The sequence below is a fragment of the Neodiprion lecontei genome, chromosome 5 (assembly GCF_021901455.1).
Source record: "Neodiprion lecontei isolate iyNeoLeco1 chromosome 5, iyNeoLeco1.1, whole genome shotgun sequence".
NCBI lineage: Eukaryota > Metazoa > Arthropoda > Insecta > Hymenoptera > Diprionidae > Neodiprion > Neodiprion lecontei.
The window spans coordinates 26,941,642-26,953,693 of NC_060264.1; the positions used below are offsets into that span (position 1 = coordinate 26,941,642).

A 12,052-nucleotide genomic window follows, 5' to 3' on the forward strand; every position below is an offset into this window, starting at 1 on the left:
GCCGTCTCCGATTAGTTTACTCAATTTTCACCCGACAATAAGTCAAACGCAAGTCGACCGTGTATTACTTGGATATACAACGTTTTCCCAGCAATCATGTCAAAGTGGTGTTAAAGTCCCATGGAATAACCGTCGAATCGATAGTAAGTATATCAATAACGAGAACATCTCCCGGGACGCAATTGTTACGGATACATCGGACGAAACGATGGTCGTCGAAAATCGTCGGAAGGATCAGCGAGGTATGCAAATGTGGCGTCAAGCGTGGCCTCCGGTATTAGCATGATAATACAGATGGCAAAATACGTAACACCATTAACCTTAGCCTTGTCTCAATAACCCTTTGGCTGCGCTGTTCATTCACTGAACGACGTGCACGACGTTGCGGAGGGACGACGCTGAGCACGTTCTGTGTCCGGTTGTGTGGCTGCTGTGATGGACCATTCGGTCCCCCAACCCTTCCCTTCTCTTCCCTTCCCTTTCCCGACGGGATCGGCTTGTGTGCACGTGTACGAGGAGCGAGAAAGGGTGCACAGGTGATCATGAATGCCGTTCGAGTGTGTATCTCCGGCGATCTTTCACCTCGAATGCACCGAGCGCGGCGAACTGAGCGAGACGTGCACCCTCTGCACTCGTGGCTTTATAACACGATGATCCCCGGTGTCAGGCCGCGTTTATGGACCAGTAAAGGTGTCGACAAGCACGAACTGCCGGAGTATCACCTCCGTCATCTTTGTTACGCTAATCACGGTGCGCTGCTGCGCATGGTCACTGAGCATCGAAAGCTGAGCACTGAGACACGCTGGGTCTTGGTAAGCGGGAGAAAAGGCAACGGGATGACCGACGTAAAGCGGACGATGCGAATGCTTCTTAATCACGTTCCAAGGGCTGCTACCGGAGTGTTAACGACGTCCTTAAGTGATCCTTGGCACCGTGTTGCGCTTACCTGATATATACACGGCAGGTATCAAAGCCTCCAAGTGCGGTGCAACGATGACCGCTGACGCAATTAACCACATTTTCATTCGCAGGTCTCGCGGATCGTGTAATCATCTTTAATCATAATCAAGAACTACCTCCTCGTTCATAGGTGACAAATTGCTGCTTACGTACATCGCGATTATTAGCTAAACCAACCAACGGGTGGTGAACGAGGTGGTTATGATGATCACTCGCAGTTAAGGAGCGCACCTTAAAGATCATCCGTCTGAAATCGCGTCGTGGATTTGAAGACTTCCTCGTGATCGTCTCAACTTCCTACCATCGCGATGATTCTTCAGTTTTAATCAGTTCGGTAACGATTACGAAGATTGCAGCAGTGGCGGCTCTCTTATGTTTTATTTATAATCACGCATCTTTGGCGATATACTATAGGCGGACTGTCTCACCGCTTGGATGATATAGGACCCATTTAACGACGGTAATTTGCACGCGGCGATTTCTTAACGAGTCAAATTACGATACGGACATCAAATCGTTGCGTTATAGCGTTCATCGTGAAAATGAGGATGCCTGATTCGCCATAAAGAAAAAATACGGTACTAACGCAGGTAAGCGAAATGAGACTTACTTTGTACTTTGTTATCGCATTCTACTCCTTTCGCACCTCGTCACTGTCGCTAAAGTGTCATTAACTTGCGTCAATTTCGTGTGAATAATTATTCAACCTACGACGCATTTGTAGTCAAGATAAGCTCCGAATGCCAGGGAAGCCGTTTGGCTATTAATCGATTCTGATTCTTGGTAGGTAACGTGACGATACTCTTCCAGATACCTTCGCACCTCTCGGGATAAGTATAAGATTGCAACGCTATCTGACCCGTCACCGGATGTTGACTCTGCCTCTGATTTGATATCCCGAGGAACGTAGACTCGATCAGGTGTCTCAGATTGCATCAACAGATTTACTACCGCAACTCTGTTCCCAACACTCTCTATGCTTATACATACATTCAAATATTTTACACTCGACGTTATACTCCCAACGAAAACTGACTCTCGGGTTTTACGTACATCTTATAAATTAAATGACACGTAAGTCCAGAGAATTTAAAATAGTGCAATCGATCTCATTTGTAAATATTTCTGATTTCAAATGCCACATGTCACGTGTTAAATTTTCTTGTTTCAATTTTTCACTGACTCTGAGGAATCTTGGGAGAGCTCGTCTTCCAGTGGCTCGATACGTATACTTCCTTTCGTGAATTCTCAAAGCATTTCAGACCTAGGGATTCGTTCTTGGTTCTTTCTACTCGACGACAAAGAACAAGGCATGGCACCACAAGGCACCCGCGAGTTCAATCGAACTTCACCCCTCGCTACGTACTCAAGGTACATAGATGAACGGACATGAAATCCGAAACCCGTCGTCGCACAGACAATCAACCGCGCGACATATGCCGCGGTCCACCCGATCAACCTCAGCCTTTGCCTCGGTAAGGTTCGATTTTTCGGCGAAGCTTCCATGCAGATATATTTGCCAACGGGCAACGGGCAAGTTTGGATCCTGCGTGGAGCGTGCGTCGCGAGCCAAGAAGCAGAGAGGGCGGAGGAAACAAGGGGGGTGCACCATTGTCCGGGTTACTCTACTACGCTGATTAAAAACCCGTTCTCCATTTCCTATTTTGCTCTTCAACAAGGTTCAACGTATATATATAATACATATATACACACATAGAAACCGTCGACGACGTCGTCCTCTAGTTGTAAGAATTTTTCACGCCCTCGCAGTCACCCTTCGCGCTTCATTTTTAAGTTGACTTTGAACGGCTGCCGTTGATACGGGAAGTTGCGCGAATGATCGATGATCGTATGGATAAATTACGTAACTAATTTGATTTTTGTTTGAAGCTTTGATATTTGAAAAATGGTCTATAACTGTTCTTGCTACTGCAAAAACTGCGTTTCATGAAAATCGTACCAATGACTATAAAGTTACCGTGTGAATACTGCAGTTTAAAAATGTTGTTTTTAATCAAACAAATCCAGTTAAACAATTGTGGACTATTTTTTAATTTAAATATCAAGAGTCAAGGGGTGAACAGCTTAAACTAATATTGACTTCATTCTAAGGATGTGACAGTACAACTTACCGAGAGTATAAAAGATGATTACACACCTATAATACGAGGATGTCTTTTAATTATGATAATTATTCCAGAAGATGTTCGATTTTCAATGCACCGAATGATTTACCGAAAATTTGAGACGGTGCACTGAGAAAAAATTTCATTTCTTACAGTAACTAGAAAAATTCATTAAAACAGGTATCGTTAAAAAAACTGTTTGAATATTGTTGGAATTACGAAAAACGAGGTACACGAAACCATTTTGCGCTATCGTCGATCCTTTTTAGGTAATTGCAACGCAAAATCAGTTTCTGAGGTTTACTCTACTTTTTTAGCTAAACAAGGCTTCAACGTCAATTTATCGTTGCACGACCATTAAATTTTTGCAACAGTTGCAAGAAAATATAGTAACAGTGTTCGTAATGAGAGAGAATAGTAACGGATACCCGACTTTCCGGTAACAGCTGGAAAACTAATTTTCATTTTCTATCTAGAACTACATTTTTCTATAGTGTTAAAAAATGAAAATAGTCAAGGACTGAGCATCAATCGGAACTAAAATTTTCTCTCAGTGTACCGTGAGGTACAGCCTGAAACTGGTATAATGAATTTCGTTGAGGAAGCATCTGGGCGATGATCGCACGCGTCTTTTTCAGTGGGTACCTACGCACGTGCCGGTTATCTAATTCTTCGAGAACCTCTCCTGGACGTACGGTCCCGGCAAATTACCATAACAGTGATACGCGTAAGTGGCTCTTTAGATATTAGAAGTGAGCTTGAAGAGCGGGTGTATTTAAGTACGTGTATGCCTAGCCTGACGTGTAACTGTATCCTGTAACTCTTACACGAGAGTTGGCACACAACCGCAGCAGTGGGTAAAAAAGGTATTAAAAGACACGCGTGCCTTGTCGCCTCTCGCTGTTATACTCGACAACCTACAATCTCGAGTAATACAATGAAGCACCTGCAGTCAACATTAAGTAATCGATAATTGATGTACCTAATTGATAATCACGGTGATTTAACCGTTGCTCAAATATTAAACGGTTTTTTAAATTCACGCCGGTACGCAACTGTCAAATAATTCAAGGTAAAACTGGTAGAGAGAGAGAGAGAGAGCGAGAGAGCGGGACAAGTGTGGGACACAATCAGAGCTTTTCAGTCTAAAGGGATGAGGAAAATCGACCTTAAATCCTCAAGATCGCAATATTTGGATCGCGAATATAATGACAAAGATGATTTCCCAAGAGACAACGTCAACGTATCATGGCTTCGAACAAACATCGAAATACTAAAACTGAAAATAAGACGGAGCTGTTTGTCAATTCATTAATTGCCGCTTAATACTTCGGCACTTCTGGTATTCAAACTTTACTCTCGCTACCTCGAGAATCAATAAATCGGTTTGGCATTTTTCTCTCTACTATCGATAAACCCGGATCCACGGTTAATAAACTTGGAAGTGGTTTGCTCAGCTCGCCAATATATAGCAGAAGAAGAAAAAGAAAAAAAAACTTTCAAACGGGCGCTCCAAGATATCTACAATGAAAAACACTTCGCACGAAGTGTCATCGAGTCTTCTGAATTTCGTTTGCATATCGTTACTGGACAACGAAGTACTAATAAAACTGTTGAATATCAACGGATTAGTACAGCTGCGCGTTGAGGTTTTTTATGCGAATTACAAGTTACGGTGTAATAAAATTTATTGGACAGGGAAAATAACTAGGCGTGTTCCACCCATGCCCCGTTACCTGTTTCTTCCCACACTGTACGCGTATTGCTACGGTAGAATAAATACTGTAAACTTCTTACCGAGGATGTCGGAACTGATCGTATATGCTGGCAAGGACGTCCGGTTCGGTCGGTGTGAAGATTTGGTAGATTTCTCACGAGGGTGGTGGACGTCAGCGACGTGCGGCTTATTGGGGGATGAAAAATGATGAAAAAACCAAGGCCTCGCATCTGGACCGTGTTCCGGACCCCGTCAGCATCAGGAGTCAGCTGCGTGTGCACCGTTCTGAAATTTTCAATAAGAATGAGGTGTTTAGAGGAGAATTTGGCAAATTCGATAGATTGTGCGTATATTCGTGGTGTTTGCGGAGTTAGCAGCGCCGGCGCAGATCGTTAAACCGTGAATGCACCTCGGCTTGGTAATGTTTACGCACGAAGAAATTCCTCGCGCTCCCGTAGATTAATGGATCGAAGTCTTTCAAATTCTGCTGCAACGTTAAACGATCGCTCTGTATCGGAACCCAGTGTTTGACGTTCGACCATTAGCCGAGTGACCGTCGCGGCTCCCCTTCTCGCCAAACTCCTGAACTCGACGTCCCAGCTTCTGGATACATGCTGTAGGGTCGCACGTTCCAAATAACTTCAGCAAAGAGGGATGGTTCCTGTTGCGAAACACTCCAGGTACTCACTGATTTTTTTCAGGATTTCAAGCTTCGGAATTTCGTTCGATATCAAAATTCGTACTTTTCGTTGATCTCAAGTTGCAGAGGGCGTCGAGACGAATCCAACGATACCCAACAAGGCGTAATTCTGACCGTTCAACACCGAGATATCCGCGTTTGAATCTCGAGCGCGGTAACTGGGGCAGAACGCGCTCGAGCGCAGCGCGTGACTACATAACTTGAAAAGGCGATATCTCGTCGTCCGTTCATCGGAATAGTGCTTTGTCGGGTATCGTTGGAATCGCCTCGTCACGGGGCATAATTTGAGGGTAAGAAAAAAAATCAATTTCCATTTTAGCAAAAAATTTGTTCATTCAAAGCCTAATCCACTTGGAACACGGCGGTTGCTTCCTAAAGAACGAGATTCGAAAGGATTTTATAAACTATTAAAAATCAACGTCTGCAGCGACACGTTACGCGTATACAAATGATCCACTGTCGTAAGGATCGTCAATGCGAGAGCCTCTCGGGACCCGGCGTATTGTGTATAGTAATACGTCGCACGACGGGTGACCATAAATAATTAGGAGACAGTCGACTGTTTGGCCCCGATTTGAATTTTCACGTGAGAGTTTTGCACCGGCCGACGGCCTCTGCCCCGCGAAAAGGGGAGCAGGGTGACCGAAAACCATTAATTTATCGTAAACTCACGTCGTAGGTACGGCCTTGCGCGGCAACGCACCGTAAAAACACCCTTGCGCAGGTATTTTCGATCCGTGTGTGCGGGGCATCTTGACCCGGGCTAATCGTGGGACAGGTGACCCTTGCCGGACAACTGGCCACTGTGGATGGTATAATGGGCTTCTGTAAGACGGAGGGTCAGATATCCCCCGCCCCTATGCAAATATCGGGCACGACGACGGTCGTCCGCATGAATCTCGGGAATGATATTTACGATTTATTACCTAATCGCCCCGGCTCCGTGTAGTCTTGCGATTATTCCCGTCGAGGCGAACGTTCTATTCCGCAAAAGAAAAATAATTGAACGGACTTGAAAATTTGAAGATTCTTCGGTCAAGTTCGGATTTCAACTATATTGGTATACGAGTCGACGTAGTGACGAAGTACTTTTTTGTGAAAAATACCGCGAAAGTGACCCACGCGAAATTTTTCCCGACGGTTAAACAATTTCGAGATAAAAATCCGAGACGCTGAGAGAAAAAGGCAGCTCTTTCAGCCCCGCCGCAGAAGCCGAGATTCTAATTATATTACGAAACTGGCACTTAACCTCGGCAGTTAAATACTAACCCATCTAAACCCAAGGGCTTAATTAGATTCGTTACAAACTCGGTTAGTTTCTCGTATTCAAAACGCCCCCCCAAGGAGCAAGGATTGTTCGGATGTATAACGCGGTTGAAATTTTTATTTATTTTTTTTTTTTTTTTTGTCCTACCTTTGATTCCGAATTCGACATTACAAACCGAAATCCATAGAATTCGACCAACATATATATATATACATATATGTACACGAGGCAGGGTAGCTAGGGATAAATCGAGCCGAGTGTGCGGGGTTAATAAATAAATTAATTAAAAGCAAGGAGGAGGATGTGGGGGAGTGGGTGGCCGGGGGAAACGGAGATAATGTTAAAATAATACCACCGCAGGGACAATGCCATGGCCCGGGGCCCGCGGTTCTTAAACTCTCTTGCGGAGTTAATTTCGCGGCATTAACAGTCGAAAGAGTGCGAACAAAGAGACTCGGGAGAAAGGAGAAGATAAGGGAAGGAAGAGGCAACAGAGGAAATATGAACACACTCATAATATAGGCACCCGCGGCCTCCACGCCCTTCGTGCTCAACAGTGGCTTTCAACAACGCAGCCGAGGATCAAGATATGCGTGCGTAAAACTTTAAGGTACGTCTGCATAAGTCGAAGAAAAATCAACGGATTAGAGTCTACGGGGTAGAGATGAGCGGTAACTCGGCTTGAAATCGATTGGAAAACACCGTACAAGTACTCCCGTAACACGTCGCGGAAAGTTTTAATTTATTCAAACCTTTTTCATTCATTCACGGGATGGAAAAACGATACGATTTTTTTATGACTGCGCAGAGAACCGCTGCGAAATCTCTCCTGATATTTTCCGCACACTCCTCTTTTTACCCGCAAGCTATGGCGTGTTCGGTAATAAACCTATCAAAGACGTACCCACGTAAAGGCACGCGCGCATGTAGTTATATATATGACGCAAGCTTCGTGCCTCCAAGATTACCTCCTCCTAAGAAGGCGGATGACAGCAATATCTGGCTCTTAGAACAGTTTCGCTGCGAATATTAGGTACCCGAAGCTTTATACTTCGTCGCTTCTTCAAGTCTCAACTGGCTTAACCCCCTCAAATCCACGGACTGCACCGTTACGGTGTGAGAAAACTTGAGCACCCGCATGCGCGTGCGCGAAATCATGAGCTCGGATTGGTAGTTTCATCCGATACGCGCCGAATTTTCGTCTGCTAATCAGGCTGGCCAACTCAGTCGGGGCGAGATGTCAGCTGTAAAAATTGAAATTCATCTCGAGGTTACGCAATATTGCGTTGAAGACCTCAAACATCGAAAATGTAGCGAGGCTGCATCCGAGTCAACATAACCTCGAAACGCTTGCGTGCATCAGACAAACAAGTTTGCGCATATGAGATTTCCTAATATGTTCGTGGATCACGAACGAATCGCAAACGCTCGTATTTCAACTTCGATCGTTGAGTCGACCGTAAGCCAATTACGAACAAGCGAACGTGCGGTAGCGAAAAATTTTCATTTTCAAGTTACCGTGGCTCGTCAGGGAGTAGTGGGCTTTAATGCGTGAAAAAAGTGGCCACGAAACCAAGGGATGTAGAGACCGCGGGGTAGCTGTGAGAATAGCAATACAGTAGTGGTGGAAGCGCGGCGGCACGGGCGACGAAGTACAAAAAGTAATTACGGGATGGTTTCCGGTAATCATATCTGGGTCGCATTGAATGAACGCATTGTTCGGCACCCTTCACCGCCACTCCGCCCTCGTCCACCCTCGACCACTACAGACTTACCCCCTGATTTCTCCTGAGTTGCGGCTGTTAGTCGGCCGCAACCGCAACCCTCCCGCCCCTTCTCCTTCTCCGCGACTATTATTATTAGGGCGGCAATATCACGTTTTTCGTCTACAGAGTTCGCCTCGACAAAGTTTTTTTTTTTTTTTTTTTTTACCAAAATTCAACGAACATGATGCGTAGGTACCTAGACTGGGAGGGGAAAAAAAACGTAATATCCATGCAGCGTTACATTTGACAGGACTTCTTACCATCGGCTTCATTAGGTTATATGTATACCGAAAGAAATCCTAGTAGAAGTACCAATCGTGTTCAGACCAACGTAGTGCGAGACTGTTTTAAAGTCTTGTAGCCAACAGCATACGTAATATTATACAAGGAATGCTGTTTAAGATTATCCTCTACTGTTAACATTATAATCCAGTGTTGAATCCAGTATGCAAACGATAAACACGCGGTCAACTTTATACCTAGAATTATTTAAAGAGGTTGAAGTTAGTAACGTTACTGTAACGATGCATGTTTAGGAAACATCGTTACTTCGCACCTTAAACCATGATAAACAAAACACTCTCATACTTCGAAAAGCCATATTCTTGAGAGTCGTTCTAAAATTGCACAATGATTGTAAACTTTTCTCTGATGTTTCGTTACACTAACGTTACTAACTTCAGTCTCGCGATTGTTAAACATTTTGTATCGGAGTATTTCTCGTTACAACATAACTTTCGGCTACCCTGATAAAATTTCGTATCTACCAGAGTTTGACTGCGATCTTTTCGATTACTCCGTTCATAACTAAATTCCGTCTTTGAGTAAGTCTTTGCCATATGTTTTTAACACGCGTTACACCTTGCTGTTTGTAAAATAAGTATGTACGTATTAGATGAACGAACGTAACCTCCGACTACTCCAAACGAATATGGCCACAACTGGTACGTATACATATATATATACACATATATATCTACGCTGCAGCAATGTCTGTATACGTATACAACGATCGACAGAAGTGCAATGTAAGAGTATAGTGGATCTGCAAATGATACAATGAGATCAGACTAAGGTGTTTATAAATAGTAGCAGATAGAGGATCGTTGAGCGAGTGTAAATGAAGAGAGTAGAAAATCGTTTGGCCAGTGCCCAAATCTGACCCTCGACGTCACCGGTGACTTTTAACGCTAGGTTCGGTCAAAGGCCAAATAATTGACACCGGTTCAAGAAGAGGACTAAAAGACAGCGACCGAAGCCAGGGTACCTATTTAAACATCTCGTTCGAGAATGCCCGCGAAGAGGTTCGTCTCAAAGTCCTATTTACGGACAGAGCGGATTATTCGTACGCGCGTTACGATCGCACCGCGATACCGTAGCGATAAAAATAAGAAGAAGCTCCTGCGGGGCAAAAAGCGCATCGACCGAACCTCGTCCCCGGACGTGGGTATAAAAATTCCGGGGGCAACGGGGCTTGAGCTAAGACTCGAGGGGCGGAGGGCTGCGACCCGACTGACCCGCGGCCGGTGGCCGGGTCGCCGTCAACCCCAGGAATCCCACCCCGGGGGCGGGTTCGGCCCATTTTTCGCACCCTACTTGACTCGGCGTCGCCATTGGCCGACGCCCTCCGTATCTGACCTGATCCCCGAACCACCCCCGCGCATCTCGTCCTGGCTTCGACCGTGCGACGCGAGGTAAGCTACAACGTTTTGGCCTCCGGAGTGAAGGTGAAGTAGCTGCCGCGCAAATATTTCCAGGAGAATAACGCGTCCGTGACGCCTTGGACTCGAGGAGTTTCGCGTCAACGCGAGAGTTTCGTCGCGCGACGTTTACAGGCGAGCCGTGAAGTCCGCTCGGGCGGAGAAGAGGGGACTAAAACTGTCTTATCAGATTAAATCTGAGCCGTATCGTTGCCGTACCTACAAAACTCTACGCGTCTACTCGTCTCTCTTAAACATTAATCACTCTTATTTACCCGCTCGGGTCGCATGTTTTTTCGGTTTTTTGTACGCGCCGGTCGCATAACAAGGTAGGTATAATGTAAAACAATGTCTATATATACATATATATATCACTTCCTCCTTGCGAGAACGTTATATATATATATATATATCTTTCGTTAAACGCCTGTACGCTTTATGGAAGTTTACGTGACGCGGTCTTCGCGATAAGTCACAACACGCCTGTATACATATATATATATATACTCGACGGTACAATTGTTACGCTCCGCCTCTGAATTAGCGGTTAAAAAAAAAAAACCGCACTAAAGGTAAACCAGAGAAAAAGAACGTGGCGGTAATTGCGGAGGAAAGCCTAAGCGACCATAAGTACCATTTTCTCATCTCTTCTTCTCCGCACTGTTAGGTGATAAAACTCGATAAGTCTTTCCGACGTTCAATGTTACCTCAAAACTCCAGAACTACCGAACCGATTTTTATTCTGATTTTTTCAATAAACAGCTACAACGTCTAGCCTGATTTTACGTTATACTTTGTTACAACCGTATCAAAAGTTTTTCAGTTATAACGATATTTCTAAGCCAAATCGGAACGGGATGACACAGTTACGAGAACGCTGACTAATCTCTTACAGACAGAGGTTAGGTTAGGTTTAGGTTAGGTAAGGTTAGGTTAGGTTAGGTTAGTTATCGCCAGTCTTCGTTTAACTATTCTTAACACTGAGCAAAGTTCTTTTATTCCGATAAAATTTTCATTTTCGACAAATTAATCATTCGTTATTTTATTTTCCATTCCAAACATCGAACCTTCCAAGTTTCGAGCCCCGATCCCGTTTTATTGTATATTAAATTCGGCCTGTAGCGAAGCAGCGACGAGTTCCCATCGCCAAACGACGAGGGCACGTGTGTGTTTTTTGTAGATTTTTTTTTTTTTTGCGACCAAACTGAGAGAAATTTTTAGTTCCGGTTACCGCCAAGTCCTTTTGACCATTATCATTTCTCACCGCAATCGAGAAATATATGTAGTTCCAGGTAAAAAACGAAAGTTAGTTTTCTACGCGTTACCGGAAAGTCTGGTACCCGTTGCTACTGTTTCTCACCACGATCGCTGTTGCTATATTTTAACGCTCGTGCAACGATAAATCGACGTCAAAGCCTCGCTTAGCTAAAAAAAAAGTCGAGTAAACCTCGGAAACTGATTTCGCAGCAATATCCAAACAGCATTTTACAACGATACCCGTCTCGCCGAATTTTCCCAGTTACCGTAAAAAATGAAATCCTCCTCGGCGGCGCACCGAGGAGAATCCCTAGTCTCAATTTTGACTCGCGCCCGGTCGAAACGAACGCGTAACGACGCAAGGTGACCCCGGGGGTAGCGTCGGGACCCGAGGAAGAGTCCCCTCGACGAGGTTGGAAGAGAAACGAGCCGCGTTCGGAGCGGAGCGGAGGTTGCAGGGAGCAGCGCGGGTCGGCGTTGTCGATTCGTAGGAAGTGAAGTGAAGTGGGTATCGCGGGCATCGCCGGTGGTAAGGGTAGGGCAGGGTCGGAGCCAATGA

The 12,052-nt window shown here is 44.9% G+C and overlaps 1 long non-coding RNA gene across 4 annotated transcripts in view; it reads right to left on the minus strand.

Moving 5' to 3' along the window:
• LOC124294769 overlaps positions 1 to 12,052 on the minus strand; it is a 186,129-nt gene that overhangs the window by 56,660 nt on the left and 117,417 nt on the right. For all 4 annotated transcript variants that reach the window (XR_006904703.1, XR_006904701.1, XR_006904702.1 and 1 more), the window contains one exon: positions 4,884 to 5,088. This is a non-coding gene — a long non-coding RNA (uncharacterized LOC124294769). The remainder of the gene's footprint in view (positions 1 to 4,883; positions 5,089 to 12,052) is intronic.